Source organism: Bos taurus, chromosome 17 (genome assembly GCF_002263795.3).
Source record: "Bos taurus isolate L1 Dominette 01449 registration number 42190680 breed Hereford chromosome 17, ARS-UCD2.0, whole genome shotgun sequence".
Taxonomy (NCBI): Eukaryota; Metazoa; Chordata; class Mammalia; order Artiodactyla; family Bovidae; genus Bos; species Bos taurus.
In genome coordinates, this window is record NC_037344.1 from 58,777,379 (window position 1) to 58,798,169 (window position 20,791).

At 37.4% G+C, this 20,791-nt stretch overlaps 1 protein-coding gene and 1 non-coding gene across 4 annotated transcripts in view; one reads left to right on the forward strand and one right to left on the reverse strand.

Annotated features, from left to right (window-relative positions):
• The window catches only part of MED13L (mediator complex subunit 13L), a 282,978-nt gene that overhangs the window by 166,351 nt on the left and 95,836 nt on the right, over nucleotides 1-20,791 (forward strand). The gene's annotated exons all lie outside the window — the stretch shown is intronic.
• TRNAV-UAC (transfer RNA valine (anticodon UAC)) lies at nucleotides 15,027-15,098 on the reverse strand. Its single transcript has one exon. It is a non-coding gene; the product is annotated as a tRNA-Val (tRNA).

Below are 20,791 nucleotides of genomic sequence, written 5' to 3' on the forward strand. Positions count from 1 at the left end.
AGACTGCCTTGAGCTAGTGGTTTGTGTAGAGTCCAACAGATGTCACTTTATTCCCCTGGCCTTGCCAATCTAAAATATCCCGGCACATCCGTGTGAATTTACTGCAGTGTTCTGAGGTGTTGGGTACATAGTCGAAGAACTGAGACACTAGCTAATCCTTGGATTAGCTGTTTTCCCAATACAGTATTGTAAGGACAGCCTGTCTTCCATTGACCTTATTTCAGAATTTTGAATAAATTTCTTTAAAAAGTACTCCAAGGAGTATCTAATGCAAATTGTCAAATTTTCTTTCAGAAACAACTTGCACAGAATGGTGGTAGTGCCATTGATTTTCCTGGTACTGTCCATGATTAATAAACTACCTCATGTTTATCCTCAGTCCGTGCCCAGTGTATAGACTGTTCTAGTAGGCCAGTTAATCATGGCGCTGTGATACATTTGAGCTATAGTATAGCAGTTTCTTGAACTTTTTGACTTCACAACACCTGTGAACGTTATTGAACACCCAATAGAGCTTTTGTTTATTGGCTTATACTTTTCAGTATTTAAAGAAATAAAACTGGAAAAGTTAAAATGTTTATAAATTTTAAAAATAACAGTAACAAGGCCATTATATGTTAACACAAATAACTCTTTTTTAAACTAAAATAACACTTTTTAAAAGATGAAAATATTTAGTTAGAAGAGTGGCACTGTTTTTGTGACTGTCTTTAAAGTCTGGCTTAAGGGAAAACAGCTGTATTCTTGTGTCTGCTTCTGCTTATAGTTTGTTGTGACATAAAACACCGTGTAGTCTCTGGAAAACTCCATTGTGCACTTGGAGAAGATCAGAGTGAAAAGGATAATGTCTTCAAGTTATTTTGAAAGTAGTTTTGACCTGCTGCCTGCTTAGCATTCCTGCACTTTAAAAAAATTTCAACAAAGATGTGGTTTGTCTGCATTTTATTCTTAGGCTGGGGCAGGTAAACTTTTCCTGCACATAGTAAATATTTTCAGCTTTGAAGGGCATATGGTTTCTGTCAAAACTAGTCACATCCCACACTGCACTGGAAAAGCAGCCATAGACAATATGTTAGCAAATAGGCAATAGACTGTTCCAGTAAAACTTTATTTACAAGAAAATAGGTGACCATGAAGTGGAGCAGGACCTAATGGTCCTCCCCTACCTTCACCCCACTCATATCCCCAGCTTGCCTTTTGTCTGTGGAAAAATTTATCCAAAGAATATGTTTAATCCAAGAAGTGAGAAAATGGAGAAACAAAAATCATCAAAGGAGACCTAATGAGCAAAGTCAAGGACCTCAGGGGTTATGGATAATATTCTAAGCCATGTCCTTTGAGCTGTCTTATAAATATTAAAATCCCCACTAGGTGGAAGTTTACATGATGACCAGACTCTGGTCAAGACATAAGCTACCCTAATTCCAAGAAATGGCCTCAAAGAAACCAATTTCAAGATGACTGTCAGAGCTAATGGTGCTGTTTCTACATGTTGCCGCCTCGCTCTGTCTGTAAAAGCTCTTGCCCACCGATTGTCAGTGGTGGGGAGTTAGCCGTTGGACAGGAGTCTGCTCTCCTGCTGGTTGCCACCCTCTGAAATAAAGCAAACTCTTCTTTTCACCAACTGGCCTCTTTATTGACTTTCCAGAGGCAAGCAGCTGAACCCCCACTCTCAGTTACAATGGGATGTAGTTGGCCCTGGTACCTAAATTTGAAGACCTCTGCCCTTAAAAGGAAATTTGCCGTCTGGATAGGCTAAAGTGATTGGCTGGGAAGCCACATAGCTAGAAAGTCGAGGATTCAGGTCTAGGCATTTCTAGTTTCACAACCATTATTTTTCCTCAGTTTTTCATGCTGACTTCACTAGTAAGGTTAATGATTATACCTTTAATGTAGGAGTGATCATTGATTGTAAATAAATTTTTTGAGGTAAATATTTATCTAATTACAGAGTTAATATAGGGGCTAGAATTTAGAATCTCCATGGATACCCAAGAGATGATTTTGTATGTGTCTTTATCATAGTAAATCTCATGCACAGCATAGCATTTTAATTTTCATGATAATTCACTAAAATGTACATATCTGGCAGTGTTTTCTCTTTAACCGAAAAGCTATTTTATCCTATTCAAATTATTGTGTAGAATGGGAAATAAATGTATATAGTGTAAAATTTAAACAGCACAAAATTACATAGGTGAAAATATCTCCTCCACTTACTGCCCAGTCAGTTTTTCTCCTAGTGTTAAATCATGTTGAACCTGGAAAAACATGAAAATGTTGGTTGCTCAGTTGTGTCTGACTCTTTGTAACCCCAGGGACTGTAGCCCACCAGGTTCCTCTGTCCATGCAATTCTCCAGGCAAGAATACTGGAGTGCGTTGCCATTCCCTTCTCCAGAGGATCTTCCCAACCCAGGGGTCAAACCATGGTCTCCTGCATTGGAGACAGGTTCTTTACCATCTGAGCCACCAGGGAAGCCCCCAGGTTCTTTGTGTCTTTCCAGAGATGAGTTTATGCAGATACGCAGTGTGTATATTTCCCTTTTCTGTGCACATAGTATACCACATGGTGCACGCATCCTACCCATCGTTCCATTGCTTTATTTCACTTTATAGTAATGATGTATTGAAGATCAATCCAAGTATGTACCTATGGGACTATATAGGAAGTTTACTAGCTTCAGGATTTGTTTACTTTGTTATCTGTGTTCTATGAACAGCTTTTCTAACAGTTTGTTGTTGTTGTTTTAATGGTTTTGTTTTGGTATTTGGTCAACATGGATAAAATAACTTGACAAAGTCCTTCCAAAGATCTTACTATTGTCAGGAAGGCAAGATATAAACACTTAAAGCAATTAGAGATAAGACACTATATATAATTAGTGTCTTGGTTTGTGAAATATTAAGCACTAAAGGGGAAAATTGTAAGATGTTGATGTGGGTTCTAGTGGAGAGAAAAGATTCATGAAATTAACTGTATTTTGTCGGATCTGAGGTTTGGGTGACTTGGGGTACAATCGTGGAGAGGAAAATAGCAAGGAGACATATCCCAGTGGTGTCTTAAGCAAAGACTTGACATCTCAAGAGGAAGGTACGGTGGAAGATGAGAGATAGTTTCTAATAGGAGACCTCAAGTGATCTCGACAGTTACATAGAAGTTCTTTTATGACATTTCTCTGTTGTGGGCCCAAGATGTACGAAAGATGATGAATTGCTTTGCAGGACCTGTGTATCACTGAATTTATGTGCTTGTACTAAGAAACTGTCTAGGTGTTCATTTTTGGTAGAGAGCTGAGCCACAAATGAATTTTGCCTGTAGACACTGTTCTGTCCTTAAGCCACAATGATAGATTTGGGATTTTTATTTATTTTGGTAAATGAATGTGGGCTAAGGATATGTTCTTTGAAAGAGCATAACATCAAAATAGCAAGTTTAAAACCATGACAGATTTCTACATTAATGAAGCTTTGATTACTTGTAATAGTTCGTGAGTACAGATAAGACACTTAAACGCTATTTTAGTAATGTCTAAATAATTAGAGTAGTTGTTAGAATTTAAGAATTGCAAAAGAGCCACCAGTAAACATTGTCCTGAGAATTAAAGATCTTAAACAGAAATACCAAACTTCTTTTGATGGCTCAGTCCAAACTGGCCACTGAGTTGTGGAGATTCATCTATAACTTTTCCCTCTTGCTCTTGACTCCTTGCTTCTGCAGATTTTATTAACATAGTCTGGGACTGTTTTTAGTTAGTGCCTTTTGTATTGTCTTATTTTCTCTCTTGCCAAGGATTTTAGCATTTACAACCTGCAGGCTCTTACTGCTCATGATAAATTTTTTTTGAACCTATCAATGTCTCACATTATTGCAATTGAGAGGCATCTAAGCCTTATTATAGAATTAACAGGGATTTCTTTATAGCGCTCCCTGGTGCCACTTTGGCCTCTCTGTGTGGGTTTAATCAATTGGCATCTACTTCAGACTCAAAGAGAAGGCATCAGCAGAAAGGCAGTCATGCTTCCCAGAGTCCGCAGTATAGGCTTGGATGTGTTCTCACAGTCAAATTGAAATGGTAGAATAAAAAGCCAACTAAGATAGAGATATTCAGTAGCAAAACTTCAAGTTGGAAGGAAAGGGAGCTAATATTTGTAAGTTAGGAATATTATTAATTGAGATACTGTGCTAAATGTTGTACATAAATTATTTCCAGTCTTCATTACATACTTCGAGCTTTGTGTCATTTACCTTGGTTTTACAGATGAGATCGTGGAGACCTAGAGAATTTTAGTAACAGAGTTAAAAAGTGCCAGAGCTAAGAATGCATTTTCCAGGAGAAGGGCAAGACCTTTCTGCAAACTGCTTGCTGGGTCCTTATGTCTTATTATTGTGGCTCAGTGGTAAAGAACTCGCCTGCCAAGCAGGAGACACAGGTTCGATCCCTGGGTCAGAAAGATCCCCTAGAGAAGGAAATGGCAACCCCTCCAGTATTCTTGCCTGGAGAATCCCATGGACAGAGGATCCTAGTGGGCTATGGTCCATAGGGTCACACAGAGTCGGAGACGACTTAGTGACTAAACAACACCAGCATTCCTCAGCCTGTAAGGAGTGGTGGTGAGTGAGACTAGACTGCGACCAGGGCACAGCGGGATTTCTGTTCTCCCAGGGCTCTTACCCATGATTTCAACAAACGAAGAATAAGTACTGTCTTTCTCCAAAAAATGAAAAAAGTTAGAGAAAGATAAAAAGTACAGGCTTACTATTAGGTGTGACGTCATAAAGAACAAACAAAAAACAAATGATTTCGCTTTTTACCTCCTGGGCTAACTGCAGACAATGGAAAACTATTTTGTGGAGAAGGGACACAAGAAAAGACAGAGATGGCAGTGTTCAAGGTTTGAAGGAGATTCCTAATCTTGCTTTTCTTTTAACAGACCTTGCTTGCACTATAAAGCCCAAGTAGGACATGTAAATGCATGTTTAGAAGGAAGAAAGAGTTTCCAGGCCTTGGGCATTGGTTGGGCACTTGGCCTAAGGGTCTAAGGTGCAAGCTGCTCAGTTGAGGGCTCCCTTGTGGTCATCACCTGGTTTGCTTCTTCCCCTAGCACTGTCAAACTGGAAGTCTTTCTAGGTATCACTTTGAATCCTCGGGTCAAAGGAATAGAGATCAGGGGTACAGAGAGGTGAGTTTCTACCCGTCTTTTGAAGTTTTGCCTAAATATTCAGCGACTGGTGCTTAATAGTAATTTAAGAATACACTTTATTTGTGGCATTTAGCCAAATTTAGAATTTTGGAGGAGAAAATTATTACCATCCCGTCATTTATTCATTTATGTATTAGATGAGGTGTGAGAAAAAGCATTCTTTCAAAGCTTAAAAATTGAACATAGGTTAAATGCTTAAGAAAACTTTAAGTTTTAATATTTAACAATATGTTTTATTCAAGAGGTGTGAAACGGGGAAAAAGTACAATAAAGAGATGCATGTTAGTAGGAAGTTTTGAGAAAGCTGCCTGATAACCACCTAACCCTTGTATTGGTCACATGAAGCTGAGAAGGTCAATAAAATAACAAACCTTAGTTTTGTCTGTTAAGAGGGCGAATGTTAAACTACAAAGAATAATTTCATGCATTCAGATCCATCTTTAGGGAAATCCATAATGGGGTTAATATTTAGAGACAGAAAGTATGACCATCAGTCAATTCAGAAACAAGACAATATCCTAACTCCAGCAGAGTTGTAATTTATGTGATTGATAATAATTTTTAAATTTAATTACTTTTCTAGCATATGTTTGGAAAGCATTCTAATAAAACATTCAGGTCTAGGTCCAAGTGTATATTTATTCACCTTTGTCAGTAATAGATTTCAGGTTTTCACCAAGTATCTCTTTTATACCTTCTTTTCTTTTCCGCAAATGAAACATTTTCAGAACTCGGTTAGATTTGGGCGGGGGCTGTTAATTATTTTTATTATAGGGAAGTTAATTTGCACTCTGTCTTTTGTTTAGGTCCTGCTGTTATTTCACCGTTTGATGGACACACTTAATGGCTAAATGAGAGAAAAGTAACCTAAGACCAGTTAATATAAAATTGAGTCCAGTGGGATAGTAACACACTGAGCAGTCTCATTCTTGTTTTCATAAGAAAGCTATAATGTTGTACCTCAAATGTATTTCCCAAGCTCACAGAGCCAGACAGAGGCAGACTAGTCACCTTTTCTCCCCGTCCGTAGTCCCTTGTGCTTTCTGCTGTGTTACATAGCCTGCGATGATTTACGTGCTCCTGAGTTTTTTAAAAATTGGAGGTTCAAAAAAATTATAAAAGTAATAAATGCTCTAGGAAAAAGTAGGTAGTTTAGAAGGCAACAAAAACCTCCCTCTTCAGCTGTTTTGCTCCCAGACTCGTAAGAGGTAGTCCCTGTGAATGGTCTCTTAGGTATTCTTTCAGAATTTTATTCAGAGGACTCTAATATTGTATCTCTGTATTAGTAATTTTTATTTAATTTACCATAAAATTAAGAAAAATTAAAACACTTTACATTTTAATCCAGTTTCCTAGCTTCCAAGTGTGGACTTTCAAACTACTTAATGCTACTTTTAATAAAAGAATCTGGTTTGTTATGTGACTGGAGTTGGAAGAACCTGTGAGGTAAGAAAGTCCCCTTAGCTTTTTAAATAAGAGGTTAAGTGATTTGCACAGAGCTCCATAGTGTTTAATTCCAGTAAGTGGTTCCAACCTTTAGATTTCTGTTCTTCCCACTGCCTCTCAATTCATTTTATAGGCTTAAAAGTGAACTGTGTATCATAGCAGGTGTGTTTCATATGTGTTCTAAAGGAGTTGCTTTAAAAAATCCAATCCATCAACCACCTGGCACGCAACAGATACTTGAATATTTGGGTTTAAATAAAGTAATTTTTCATTACAGTTCATTAAAAAAGTGAGGGGGTTGTTATTTTTAAGAACTTTTCCATAGTAAATGCGTATGATTTTAATTTTAGTTTCATTCTGCTCTCAGAGAATCAAGTTGTTTTTCTTCGTACTCAAAAGCTATTGTGTTGGTCCTGACCACCTTTCCCAGCAGACAAGAATCTACTTGGGCCTCCTGCAATGTTTGGTCCACTCAAGTGCCAAATTTCCTATTAATCCGTTTCCTCCAGTTAAAGGGAAATTTTAAAATTATGTTATGTTGCAAGATGGAACCAGGTTCCCACACATTTCAGATCAGATTACAGCTCTGTTCTGCATACTTGAGTGAGCTAATTTTATGAGCCAATAGTCCCCCTCATACCCGGGGCAGGGGGAGGGGTATGGCTGGAAATTGGAGTATGAAGTTTGAGGCAGGAAACTGATTGGAATTTAAGTGGTGGTGCTGCTGGTGGTGTAGTGTCAGGGGACAGAGCATGGCCCGTGTGAAATAGTGCTTACTGGGCAAGATTTGGCAGGAATCATATCTGCCAGTTACCTTGACATAGTATAATATGAAATAGTGTGCAATCAGCCATGGGTATGTAAACACATGTGAAGTTTGAGGGAACTCTACAGTTTTATAAAATTCATTTATATGAAGAATCCTTGCCTTGTTTTGTCACTGTATATGAAATATAACGAAAATATTCCTTGTGTTTAAACAAGTACAGTTAAAAACAGGGCATTAAGGCTTGTTAACAAAAGTATCTTGATCTTCCTGGTGGCTCAGACGGTAAAGTGTCTGCCTGCAGTGTGGGAGACCCAGGTTCGATTCCTGGGTTGGAAAGATCCCCTGGAGAAGGAAATGGCAATCCGCTCCAGCACTCTTGCCTGGAAAATCCCATGGACGGAGGAGCCTGATTGGCTGCAGTCCATGGGGTCGCAAAGAGTTGGACACGACTGCAGGATGTATCAAAAGTATCTCAGTCAACAAAAGTATCTGCAGGATGGCAAGCCTGCTTATTCTTCAAATAGCAGATCAATAGCTTGCTGAGAAACCTATTTGAACATATAATAAAAACCAGCGCTAGCTTAATGTTAAATCAAATGAGATATAAAAGCTGAAAACCTAAAAGTTTTAAGTTTCCTGAAATATAAGGAATTGCTTCCCAAAACTGATGTGAATGCTGATTTACCACAGTTGGAGTGCCTTTAACTAATTGGATTTATTTGAGCTCACTGATTTGGTATACAGATTTAAAATGGCAACAAAAGATACTTAAAAAGATTATTTTAAATATTAAAACTTAATTATTACTAGTTTGGAGAATTGAAAGATACGTTAAGAGTCTTACTTGTCCTGTAAATTAGAGTAAGAAAAAAATCATATCACATTAAGCCGTTATTATGGTAGAAAACCCAGAAAGATTGTGTAAGAGTTTTGTTTGATTTGTATAAAAGTATTGTTCTGAGTATGGCAGGGAAAGGGCAGTTTACTTGAATATTTTTCAACACTACTTTTCTTGCCCTTTGCTAGCTAGTACAGGGCTTGGAATTTGAAGGCTCGCTTATGAGGACTGTTGATGTTAGTATACTGAAAGTGTAAATAAATGCCTTTTGAATAGGTATCCATCTGAATAGTATTGGCTCTGCCTGAAAGTTGTTTTTCACAGGGTACCCAATTTAGAAGAACAGAAGTTCCTTTTTTCTTCTAATTCGTTAGCATATATGGAACCAAGCTGAAACATACTACGCTAGAGCAACGCCAAGTGAGTGATTTGGTGTCATCTATACAATGAAAGAGGATGAGTTTTATTTCCAATGTTTGTCATTAATTAGTAATCACTTTCTCAACATGTGACTCAGATTTTATAGAAACTTATTTAAATGGTTTTAGAAACCATTTTAGTTAGTTGGATTCAGTCAATCATGTCTGTTGACTGAACTTAATTTACGTTAAGCATAAAGAGTGGAGAAAGCATTCTTTATATAAAACAATTGTAAGTGGAGTTAATGCTTCTTTCTCAATTGAAGAACATTTCTGTCTTGAAGCACCTTGACATTAGTTGAGTTCATGAAATTTCATCTGTTTTCAGAATTGAAAGAAAGTATTATAGCTGTCATCATCGGAAAATTAAATATTTATCTCAAACTGTATATGATGATATTGAAGTACTAGTGATTGTTGTTTTCTTCTTCCTACCCTTGTATTTCTTGGGGGTTCCCCAGTGGCTCAGCAGGTGAAGAATCCGCCTGCAGTGCAAGAGACACAGGTTCTATCCCTGGATTGGGAAGATACCCTGGAGAAAGAAATGGCTACTCATTATATAACCCGCTATATATATATATATGTATACACACACACACATACCAAGTTTCAACTGCTAGTTATTTGTAAGATTCATTTAACAATGTTAAGAGAAAAAACTAGGCTCTCAGTGGCGGAGAGTGATTTCTAATACAGTTCACTACTTTTTACGTTCTTAGAGCAGTGTTACTAATTTGTATTTTTAGAGATTTCTGTACTGGGTATAAGTTTAATCTTGGAGTACTTGTGTATTTTATATGTCGTCTTAACACTGTGGCCCTCAGCCATCTTTGGGCCTCTGGGGGACTGTGCGCTCTGTGCCCAGCCTTGCACTGTGTGCTTTATCATCGTTCTGACCATTATGCTGGGTGCCGGGCAAGTGCTTTCAGTGTTTTGAGGGGCACTTTAGTGCGGTACTTGAGTGTCGACTTTGAGGTCAGACTGCCTGGATTCAAACCCTAGGTTTCCTGCTCACCAGTGGTGTGACCTTAGGTAAGTAAAGTTACTTAATATCTCTTTTTCCAGTTTATCTATAAAAGAAAGGTAATTGTTGTTCCTACACCACAGGATTGTTACGAAAATTAAATGAGTTAATACTTACAAAGTGCTTAGAAGTGTGCCTAACATTTATTTACTCGTCAAATGAATGTTCATTTAATCCTCATAATAACCTTTACAGAGAGATGATTATCTTGCAGATGTGAAGAGTAAAGCTCAGAGAGATTATGTGCTTTGCCTAAGGTCACACAACTAGTGATTGTGGCTCTGAGATTTAAATTCTGGGCTGTCCAAAAATGTGCGTTGGAATTATAAGTACCTGTTTTATAATAGCCCTTGCATTTGGACACGTCCCCTGGCAGTGATTTTTATCTAGTTTAGCCTTTAATGCATCCTATCAAAAGTGACTGATGCTTATGCTATGTAAAACTTGACGTAATTATAGTCAAGTATGCGTGAAAAAATAATCAGGCCTGATTCTAATGGGTAAAAAGGGCATATGGGGGATTGTATTACCTGTTTCTAAGTCATGAAAAAAGTAACGGTTGTTTAAATTTTATGATACTTAGTACCCATCAACTACTCTCCTACCCACCCACCCTCCCTAAAAAACGTAAGATACATAGTTTAGAATAGAGTCGGCTGTATATGAATTTAACAAGTACTTGTTTGAGTGAAATAAAATTATTGAGAAGATAAACATAATAAACTGAGAAAGGTGTGTATGTTAATATGGAAAAAACCTGAAACTGCTAATCAAAATATAGGCACTGAAGTCAAATGTGAAATGAAACATGCTCATTAAGCATAAATACACCAAAAAAACTTATTTATCTTGGCTGTACTTTAAAATGAAGCTTAAAAGAAATCCTGTTGAACCAATAATAATTTATCTGTATTTTGGTAGTTACATTAAAAATTTTTCAAAAAGTACTTGAAAACCAGCATTACTAATAAAAATAATAGCAACAGTCTGATCATGATAAATATATCAAGTATAATATCTAGGAAATACTGAAAATGAACACATTAATTAGACCCTTCTCTTTGCAAATGGTTAATAGATTAAAAAAACAGCCATTTTTTATGAAACAAAGACTCAGTTTCAGTCAGTCTTTACAATAATCTTGAAGGCAAAGTTTGCAAGAGAAGTGTTTTGTTCACCCATCCTATTAAAACACTCTTGCAACCCCATGGACTGCATGCAGCCTGCCAGGGATCTCTCTGACCCAGGAATGGAACCTGCATCTCTTGCATTGCAAGCAGATCTTTACTGCTGAGCCACCAGGGAAGCCCCCAAATAAATGCAGATGGAAATAAATGGGAAGTATACATTCATATATATTAATGAAGCAAAAATAAAATGGACAAAACCAAGGCTGGTGACACTTAAGGGTTGCCTCCACACTTATTTACTGCAACGCTTTAAAAAAAATGTTAATGAATCCAGTCTTTCTAGATAGTGATATTGTACTGCAAAACAAGAACTGTAAAATTCATGTTACCTTTCACCTAGTAATAACATTTCTGGCAAATGGTGTTACGGGAAAATTTTTTTTCCATTGTTGTTTCTAGTTGTATTATTTATGTTTGACCAATAAGTGGGACCTCCCCTAATTTTCAATAACTCAGCAAAAATATTTGTTTGAATATGGATTTATATTTTCACTCACATTGAGATTTCTTATAGTATTTAACATGTGCTTCTAAGTAATCAAGAATACCAAATGTGTATGATGCTTGCATTCATATAAAATAACTTATTAATAATGATAAAAGTCCTATACAAATCTTGGTGGGTACCAATTTCTTTATCTGTAAATGAAGGTGTGAGACAAAATGATACCTGGCACAGATTCTGTGAAGCCTGTGAACCAAAGATAGCAAGAGGCGATGGATTCTCAAAGTTATTTTTTGTGGCCAGGAAGTCCCCCCTCGCCCCTTCCATCCCTGTTTGATGGTATTTGACTTATACTTGGCTGACTGATGACTAGTGAGTTAAGCACAGGGTCCAGTCTTTTGTTCAGGATTTCTATAAGTCAGTGGATGATAGGTGGATAGAAAAATCAATGAATGATCCTGTTATAGTTTTTATTTCTTTAAATTTTCTCCCAGTTTTATTGAGATACAATTGATATTAACTAGTTTTTATTTTTTGTAAAGCTGGCTGAATAAGAAACACATGCTATTCTTGCAGTATTTTTACCCCCAGTGAACCTCTTGTTATGTAAAATATATAAATGGAAATAATATCTTAGCACTTACTGGTTAAAGTAGTACTGTATACTGCTTTTATAAGCATTTTTTCAAAGATTACTTAATTCTGATAATAATCCTATTAGGTAATAATTACCCTTGGTTTATGGATGTAAAAACCTAAGGTGCAGTAAGGTTAAGTAACCTACTCAAAGTTGGACAGCCAGCAAGTTAAAGGGGCTGGGCTTTCAGCCTGCCTTCATACTTCCTGCTCTCCCATATCTCTGCTCTTACCTCAGTGCCTTTGACTTTGGTGGATTCTGTGTTAAGACTGGGTAGCCAGAGCAAGAATTTGGGACAGGCAGGGTTTTACCATTGGACTAGGCAGTTCACCTGCAGGTTGGAAATGAGGAGCCCAGGCCAAAAGAAGGAAAAACTTGTCAGGACTTGAGTGAAGGAAGCCAGGGTGGATATCATCTTTCAGGAAAAAAGACAAAGGTTAGGCTTGTTTTAAATGAGGGATGTGTTTGGCCAACAAGTCTTGGTTCCAAGTATCAGCTTTAATAGAGCTGTTCTGGATTCCTTTGGTGTTATTCATTTCTGCCACTAAGTTTCTGACTGTTAAGAGGTGTCCACTTGATGAACTGTTGCAATGGGAAGATGTCAGATCTTCAAATAAAGTAGACCCTCCATATCCCTTGGACCTTGAGTTTTTCTCAGTCACTTTTGGAAGCAGCATCTTTGTCATTCGCATGGACCAGGTCATGAGTGCTGCATTCTCTTGAGTACCTTGGCTCTTGTGCCCAGGTTCCCTTGTTACACCCAGAGCTCTTTGGTTGTGAACTTCAAATTGAGGGCCTGTCTTTTTCCTCCCTATTAGATTTTTATATCTTGGAAACGTATGCTTTTTTTTTTTTAATGTGGGCTACCATGAGTACATTAAAGGTGATGCCCGTGCTAGCATATATATGGTTGTGCGTAGCAGTGATAGGTATTATTTCAGGTTAGAATCCTCACAGTCCTAGCGAGGGCACAGACTGAGTGTCCTTAAAATGTAACGTTTCAGAGTTTGAATCCAAAGCACTGACATTCTGAAAAGCATATGTGGAAAGTCAATTCAAGTTTGTACGTAGAACTCGGATTTCTTACTCTGAGAAAAGCTATTGCCAGTCCTAAGGTAATAAACAGAGGCAGTGGGAGTCAGGAAGCAAATTTATAGGCCAGTGATTCCTGCTTACCACAAACAGTGTCAGTATTTTGCCATCCACCTTTGGGTTTATGCCAAGGTGGAACTCTTTAGTTGACCATTTAGGAAATTCTAAACCATGTGTCAGGAGTGTTTATATTTGACAATGTTAATGTTTGAAAATTGGTCATCAGTAGAATATATTCTTATAGGGCAGGTTATCAATACATTCTTACTTAAACTAGTATTTGTGTCAAAGGCACTTGTTAAGAAAACCAGATCTTGTTAAAATGAGCCTTGACGTTTTGGGGAGATTCTTCTGGCTTTGTGTTGTTGAGAGAGTTCTTTGCTGTTCCCATTACTGTTGTCAGTTGTCAGACACATCTGAGGCCCAGAGCACTCCTCAGTGCTGTCCTGGTGTTAAATAAGAAGGCAGTATGTGATTTTTGGTGCCATTCCCTAATTTGATTTTCCCTCAGATTTATAGGTAAAAATGGATTTTGATTTCAGGATTCATCCCGTGAATATTTGTGTTAGAGGGACATCTAAACATGGTCTTGGTGAATAAGACTGATGTTTAAGTCAAATACTTTCAGATACCATCTTTGCATCTCTCACCTCAGATAATCTAAAGTAATTTAAAAGATGAAATTAATTTGAATAAATGATCCCTATGTTGCCATACATTGAGTCTTGCTGAGTTCTGAGAATTTGCTAAAAGCTTTGTGTGCATTTTCTCATTTAATCCCCCATTTTAATCCTGTGATATAAGAACTGTTATCTTCATTTTATAGGTGAGATCACTGAAGTGTCTGTAGTGATTTTCATAATGAGTGGCACAGATAGTCATGCTGCAAAACCAGAGTTGTTCGGCTCTGAAGTCTGTGCTCTTTACCCCTACAGTTATATTACTCTAATGAAGAGATTGGACACCACTGAGCAACTGAACTGAATGAAGAAGTTAAGAGGGGTGGTAATTCACGAGAAATATTTGTGGTCTGCTTTTTCTCCTTTCTTCTTGTTGAGTTCATCACAGATCGTGTTCATGTGATGTGTAATAAACCCAGTAGAGGAGATAAAACATTTGCTTCTTCATTCAGTAACCATTTGTTGAGATCTCACCTCATCTTCTGCCAGTGTCCTTTCATCCTGTATTCTGATAAGGATCTCCAAACAGAAGACAAATCTGTTAAAGTGCATGGATAAAAATGTTACTTCGTGTCTTTTCTCCCTTTCTATTAAAAATTCCACCTTAGTGGATATTTTGTTGTTGTTCAGTCATGTCTGACTCTTTGTGACCCCGTGGACTGCAATATGCCAGTCTTAACTTTGCTTCAGTATTTCCTGGAGTTTTTAGATCTTACACAACACATCAAGTGCTAGTCACTCCCTACACTTCTTTGGCTCTAAAATGCATCTCCTCCCCCTCACCACCATCTTAACATCTCAAATTGTGGTATTTCTTACTTAATAATTGTAATTAGTGCTTTTTATTCCTTAGCGTTAGTAAGATAACAGTATCTACAATTTATCATATCTTACATTCAATGAAATACAGTTAAGTGTGGAAAATTAGAAAGTAAATGAATAGCTCCATATTGGTGATGTCTGCTCATTTATTTATTTATTTAGCTGATAGGAGTATGTAGTCAAAATGGTTTATTCGAATTTTCCCTCTCCTGCAATTTCCTGCCAGTGTTACCAGGTGCCTGTTGGCAGTATAAGTGCTATCCAAGAGTCTTTTCCCAAAGTGCACTAATATGGACCGTTGTAGAATTGTTGAAGCAGGTAAACTGTGATTGGATGATCAAAATAGGTATCATAGAGAACTATGTTGTTGTAGCACTCATTTCAGTATTGTGTGGATTTGTTTTCTAGCACACATTTCAGTGTTGTGTTGGCCACATGACACAGCCTTGCAGAATCTTAGTTTCCCTGACTAGGGATCAAACCCAGGCCCCCAGCAGTGTAAGTGCTGAGTCCTACCACTGGACCACCAGGGAAGTCCTGACCTTATCATTTCCTCATCGCTTTTAGATTTAGAAATGATCTTGGGTTTCATTTCTGTTGACCACGCATTTTTTCTTTTTGCTGCTCTTTTGCCTATTAAACATCATAGGGTTAGTCATCTTATCAAAACTTCGTGACACTGAGCATGAACCTGCTCAGTTGAAAGAGCAGATACTAAAGTGGCCGCTTGTGACCACCTGTGCCATCTGTTGGTCACTGGTATAGTTGATTCCTTTGCACTAGAGATTTTTCTTCTTTTCAGTGAAAATTTGAAAATTGAAAATTCATAAATAAGGGTTTTCTCTATTGTGTTACAGATAAAATTCTTCCATGATTTTGTAATGAGATTCTATAATTAAAAGCAAAGCTCTTGCATTTTTATTACTATAATACTGAAGAGTTCTTGTAATTTTTTCTAAAAGTTTGATAGTATAGTAGTGTGTAAAATAAAGGTCTCACACAGTACTTAAAAATAGCACAATAAAGAGGTTAAGTAAAGCAGTGGTTTTTAGAAATAAATCTGATATTTTATAACATCTTTTAAGCAAGGTTGAAGATACGAGTCCAGTTTTAGTCTCTGAACCCCATGAAAATAAATCACTCATTCTTGCTATTTCCCCATACGAGATCTGACACAAATTGGTTTTCTTTGCCTGGAAATTATTTCCTTAGATCATAGACCATGTTGAAGAAATATCCTTCTTTATTTTTATGTCTTAGTATTTCCATGGGAAAATATTAATGTTCCCCTCAATAAAAAGTATTGACCTTTTTACTTATGTGTTTCCCAGGGGCATGTGCTTTTTTTTCATGGTGGCTGCCCACGGTCGTCTTACTGAGAAGAGAATGAAAATGTATGTGTGTGACTGACTCTGACTTGTGGTTGCTTTTACAAACTACATCTGCCTCTTCCCACCCTTCTCTTCCCTGTGCCGTGCACCCGGCTCCTGCAGAATCAGGTGCTCATGTAGCCCCTTCTTGCACATGGCCGCGCGCTCCACTTGAGCAGAAAGACTGCAGCCGATGCCCTGTTTTCTTTACTGCAGTCCTCCAGTGCTGCGGGGAGCAGCTGTCATTGTTTTGCACAGTTCTGTTTTTCCTCCAAAACTGCCTGTGGCAATTTGTACTCATTCTTTATTACCCAGGGGTTTTGCAAAGCAATAAAATAATGTATCTGACTACTTAATGGCCTAATGTGATTCCCTTTTCAGAGAAGCAGCAAAGTAGAAGACTCCTTTCACTTTTCCTCTTCGCTGACCATGCAGCATTAGGCCTGTTGGGACAGGTTTTTGATGTGCTGCCAGAATGCAGAAGATTCTACTGTATTGCAATCATGTTTTCTTCAGACTCTTAAAAACTGTTTATAAGTAAAGCTTAGACCTGGTCAGAAATAATATTAAATATTCTGCATGTCATCCTGCCTTGCAGGAAATTTATTAATGTGATATCTTACATTTAACATAATTTTAAAACTCCATCTTCAGGTCATATTGTTAAAAAAAAATCAGTATGATGTGATGGTGAGCATGAAAGCGCTTTTCTTTATTCTTGCCATCCATTTATTATACTCAGCATATATGTGTACATATACATAGATTCCCATCCCAAACCCCCCTTTTTAAAGAGCCTGCTGTATGCCACACATTATGATGGATGCGAGGGCTTTTAACAATGTGGGCAACTGATGTGGCCCCTGTCCTCACGCTGTTTATAATTGAACAGCGCCGTGTAAAGCAGAGCTTGACCGTGCACTGGTGTGGTGAGTCTCAGTGCTGAAGCACTGTCAGATGGAGGAGCTGTGAGGAGAGGAATCTGCTCTCTTGGCACCTTAGTGCTGTGGAAGGCTCAGTTGCTTTGTTGTGTGTTTAAGCAGTCTTCCTTGTCTGCCTTCGCCGAAGCAGCCCTCTGTTAGACAAGCTGAGTACTAGAGAGACCCTGGGAACGCCCTTCTCAGTCTAAGACGTAACTAAGCTGTCGATCCTCTTTCTCAGTCACGCTCTCTTCCCCAGGCACTCATGCTCCAGACATCCGGGGCACCAAATTCCAAAGATTTTAAGAGCAGAGAAGTTTAATCAAATTAACCTCTCTCCATAAGAAGTAAATACTGCTATTTGTATGTTTGTGTTAATAACATAGCAGTACCACAGTTAACAGCACTAAGTGTGTGTATGTGTGTAGTACAGTTTTAAATGGGTATATTCCAGTCAGTTTTTTTTAATGGTAGCAGTTAAAAAAGGCTTTTGCCTGATTAATCTTGGGCTCTACTGATGTTAATTTATCTAAGTCAGAGTCTGTAGCTTAAATAATCCCAAACATTGCATAATTGAAATGACTCTTCCCACCCCGCCATTTCTCAGAGCACACTCTGCCTTTTAGTAATACAAAAAAGTGATCTGCAGGGCTCTCTTCAGGACTGTCAGGGGCTCACACATACCTTGTGAGTGCGACTAGGTCTGCAGAGAAGACAGGTGCCCCAAGTTAAGTAATACCAAACAAAGTGCTGCTCCGAGATGAGTGGACCCTCATCTAGAAGAATGGACAGGAAGAATAGTTCATGTTCAGAGAGAGGGTTTTGTTCTGGACTGTCTTATAGAGCCTGTGGAACAATCTTGAGCTTATTTTGAGGAATAAAGTAGATAATAAAGTGGAGGAGCCAGTATTTTGCAAGAAGGCAGGAAAGGCACAAAGTGTGTCTGCTTTCTATATATGGGACATCGTGTACACAGGCTTGACTGCCATAGAGGGAGCAGTTCTCTGGTAGAGAGTCTGAAGAGCTCTGGGACTTTGTGTGGTATGCAGGACTGTGAGGCCATCTGAGTGAAAATAGCCTTCAGTGCAGCCTAGGCCACTCTGGTCTTTGCTTTTTGAAGTAGATCAGAATGCGCTGTAACATTTGGTATGAAAGGAAGGCAGTATTGCTCAGAAAGTGAAAATGAAAGTGAAGTCGCTCAGTCGTGTCCAACTCTTTGGGACCCCGTGGACTGTAGCCCACCAGGCTCCTCCATCCATGGGATTCTCTAGGCAAGAATACCGGAGTGGGTTGCCGTTTCCTTCTCCAGGAGATCTTCCCGACCCAGGGATCGAACCCTGGTCTCCCGCATTGCAGGCAGACGCTTTAACCTCTCAGCCACCAGGGAAGCCCCAGTATTGCTCAGAAGAGTTTAAAAAACCAGTGGCACAGAATTGATTTAAGGTATCAGTGTTTGGATGTGGCTTGTGTAATACCTTGTTACTTGGATTCTGGAGTGGATTTTCCTTTCTAGTCAATAACTATTATATCCAGAGTGTGATCACATCTTGTTTAATGTTTGTATCTCTGTGAGCTGTGCTTTATCATCTCTATTTTAAAACATTGAAAACTGAAATAGAGAGGTTAATTAACTTGAGACAGTTAATAATGGATCACATTTGAACCCGGTCCTGCCCAATTGTGAGACACTCTGACATTGCCTTTCTTAGTGCTGAACAATTGAGAATTGATTGTATATAGCCTTGCATTTAAATAGACATGTTATGTTTAACTACAGGGTATGTTAAAATAAAAAAAAATGCATCTGGGCCAAAAATATTGATGTGGACAACTTTAGAAGGTGGAATTTTAATTTAGAACAAAAATGAAAGTTTTAGAAATAGGTGTCTCATGACTTAAAATGGAAAGAAAGAAACCTTTCCCCCAAATTTCTTTAAAATTATAATTTTTTAAATTGAAGATGAAAAAAGTTACTTATATTCTTTTTGTGACAAAAAGGCTTTGAGTTAGTGGCTAGCATGCTTGTGAATGTTAGCTGAGCCTCAGAGATGGAACAGGAAGGAAAGCGCACAGTGGAGAACAACAGGAGACACAGATGCTCTTACGCCCCTGTCCTCAGCTTCCACTTCCTCATCCTAAAGACGACACTTTAACTTTCTTCTCGTCTCTGTGCTTTCCCTGCTGTTTATCTTCAGTGAATTAATAATTCTGCAAAAGTCAAAGCTCCATAAAACCAGTGTCATTTGTGTTGATGTGTGTATACTTAAGATATGGTTTAATCTAGAATCTTTTCCCCCAGTGCAATCTAATAAATGTATTTTGTAGTTAAATTATCAAAATATTGGTGTATATATGGTTGCTTTTTAATATCTCAGACCTTAAAATATTTCTCAGATTTTTAAATACTAAGTATATTTAATACAAAGTGACACTTCTTGGCCACTTAATCCGATCTGAAAAAAAATGTACTTGATTGCTATCCTTCTACCTGTTTTCTTTTAAATTTTTCAAAATAAAACAATTTTTTAAAATTTGAGGCTTATTAGAAATTTGCCTATTTGGCACAATTCCAGATACCGTTAATGATACACAGATAGATACGTGCTCCAAGTTGAAAGAGGGTGATCCTGGACTGTTTCCTGGGGAATCGATAGGAAATATCTTGAACTTACTTTACTTTTCTCTCAAAATATATGAATTTCATATGAGGAATTATATAGTATTTGCAGGGGTTATTTTGCCTCACAGTTGAGAAAAGACAAAGACTTTTCAGATATTTTGTTTAAGGTGATAATTATGACATTGATGACTTCTATAACAACTTTTTTATGGTAAAAATAATAGCACATTTCTATTTAACATAAACTTGTAAGTGAAAATGATTATTTCACATGTCTTTATAAGCATAACAGCTTCTTGTTAGAAACAACTGTATATACTTTTACCATATTAAGATCTTTAATGTATTTGTATTTTACATTTGTGGCTGTAAGTCATTCTACTAAAAGGGATGAAAAACTACTGATGTTTTAGAATGTTACTGAGGGGGAATGGAGGAATATAATAATATTTGAGAATACATAAATGTTAAATTTGGAAGTCCATAAACCACTATGTACTTTACTGTGCTGTCGTCTTATAGTAGGCTACATTGTTTTTAGTTCAGCTTTCCCTATAGGATGGTATTCTTTTTCTAGCAACACTGATTAAAAACAGTTATTAGCAACTTCTGAAAGAAAGATTTCTATTTCTTTTGATGACCTTAAAAATATTGGGGGAGTTAAAAATAGCTATATAGATGGCCAACAAGATACCACCTTAACCTGTGGTCTGTTTCTTTTCCATTGTAGACATGAAAAAGTGAAAGGTCTTATTGCCAATTCACGCTATTGTATAAACTTCTTTTGTACTTTCAATAATCTCAACGTTTGTTTTAATTTTGCTACTTATGCAGACATGTGAGCACAATAATTATATAGACCTATCTCCAGGATATATATGAGGGAAATAGTATTTTTGAATTTTAGAAGTTTAACATTGCTTAGGTTGAAAGTAAACAAATGAAGGTATATTTTCTTTATGTCCTTGTTCACTTCTTAAAATGAGAAATCAGATCAGCTGAGAAGAATGTGGGCCTCAAATCAGAAGCTGATGCCTTTTCTTTAGAACTTGTCCAGTAGGAAATAATTGCCACTTTTCAGGGTAAGGGTGCTAGCTGAATTCTTAGTCGGGAGGAAATATAATGTATGTCTTTTGAGTGGCTATAATTGACTTATTTTAGTAATTTAAAAGGCTTAAAAACTTTTCTGTTATGTATCTTGCCAGAGATAAGAAAAATTAGTGAAGTTCTAGATGAGTCCTTGACTAAATGATAGTTGTTTCAGTATGCGTTAAGACATTGGATCAAGAAACATATGCAATAATACATTTAAAAAA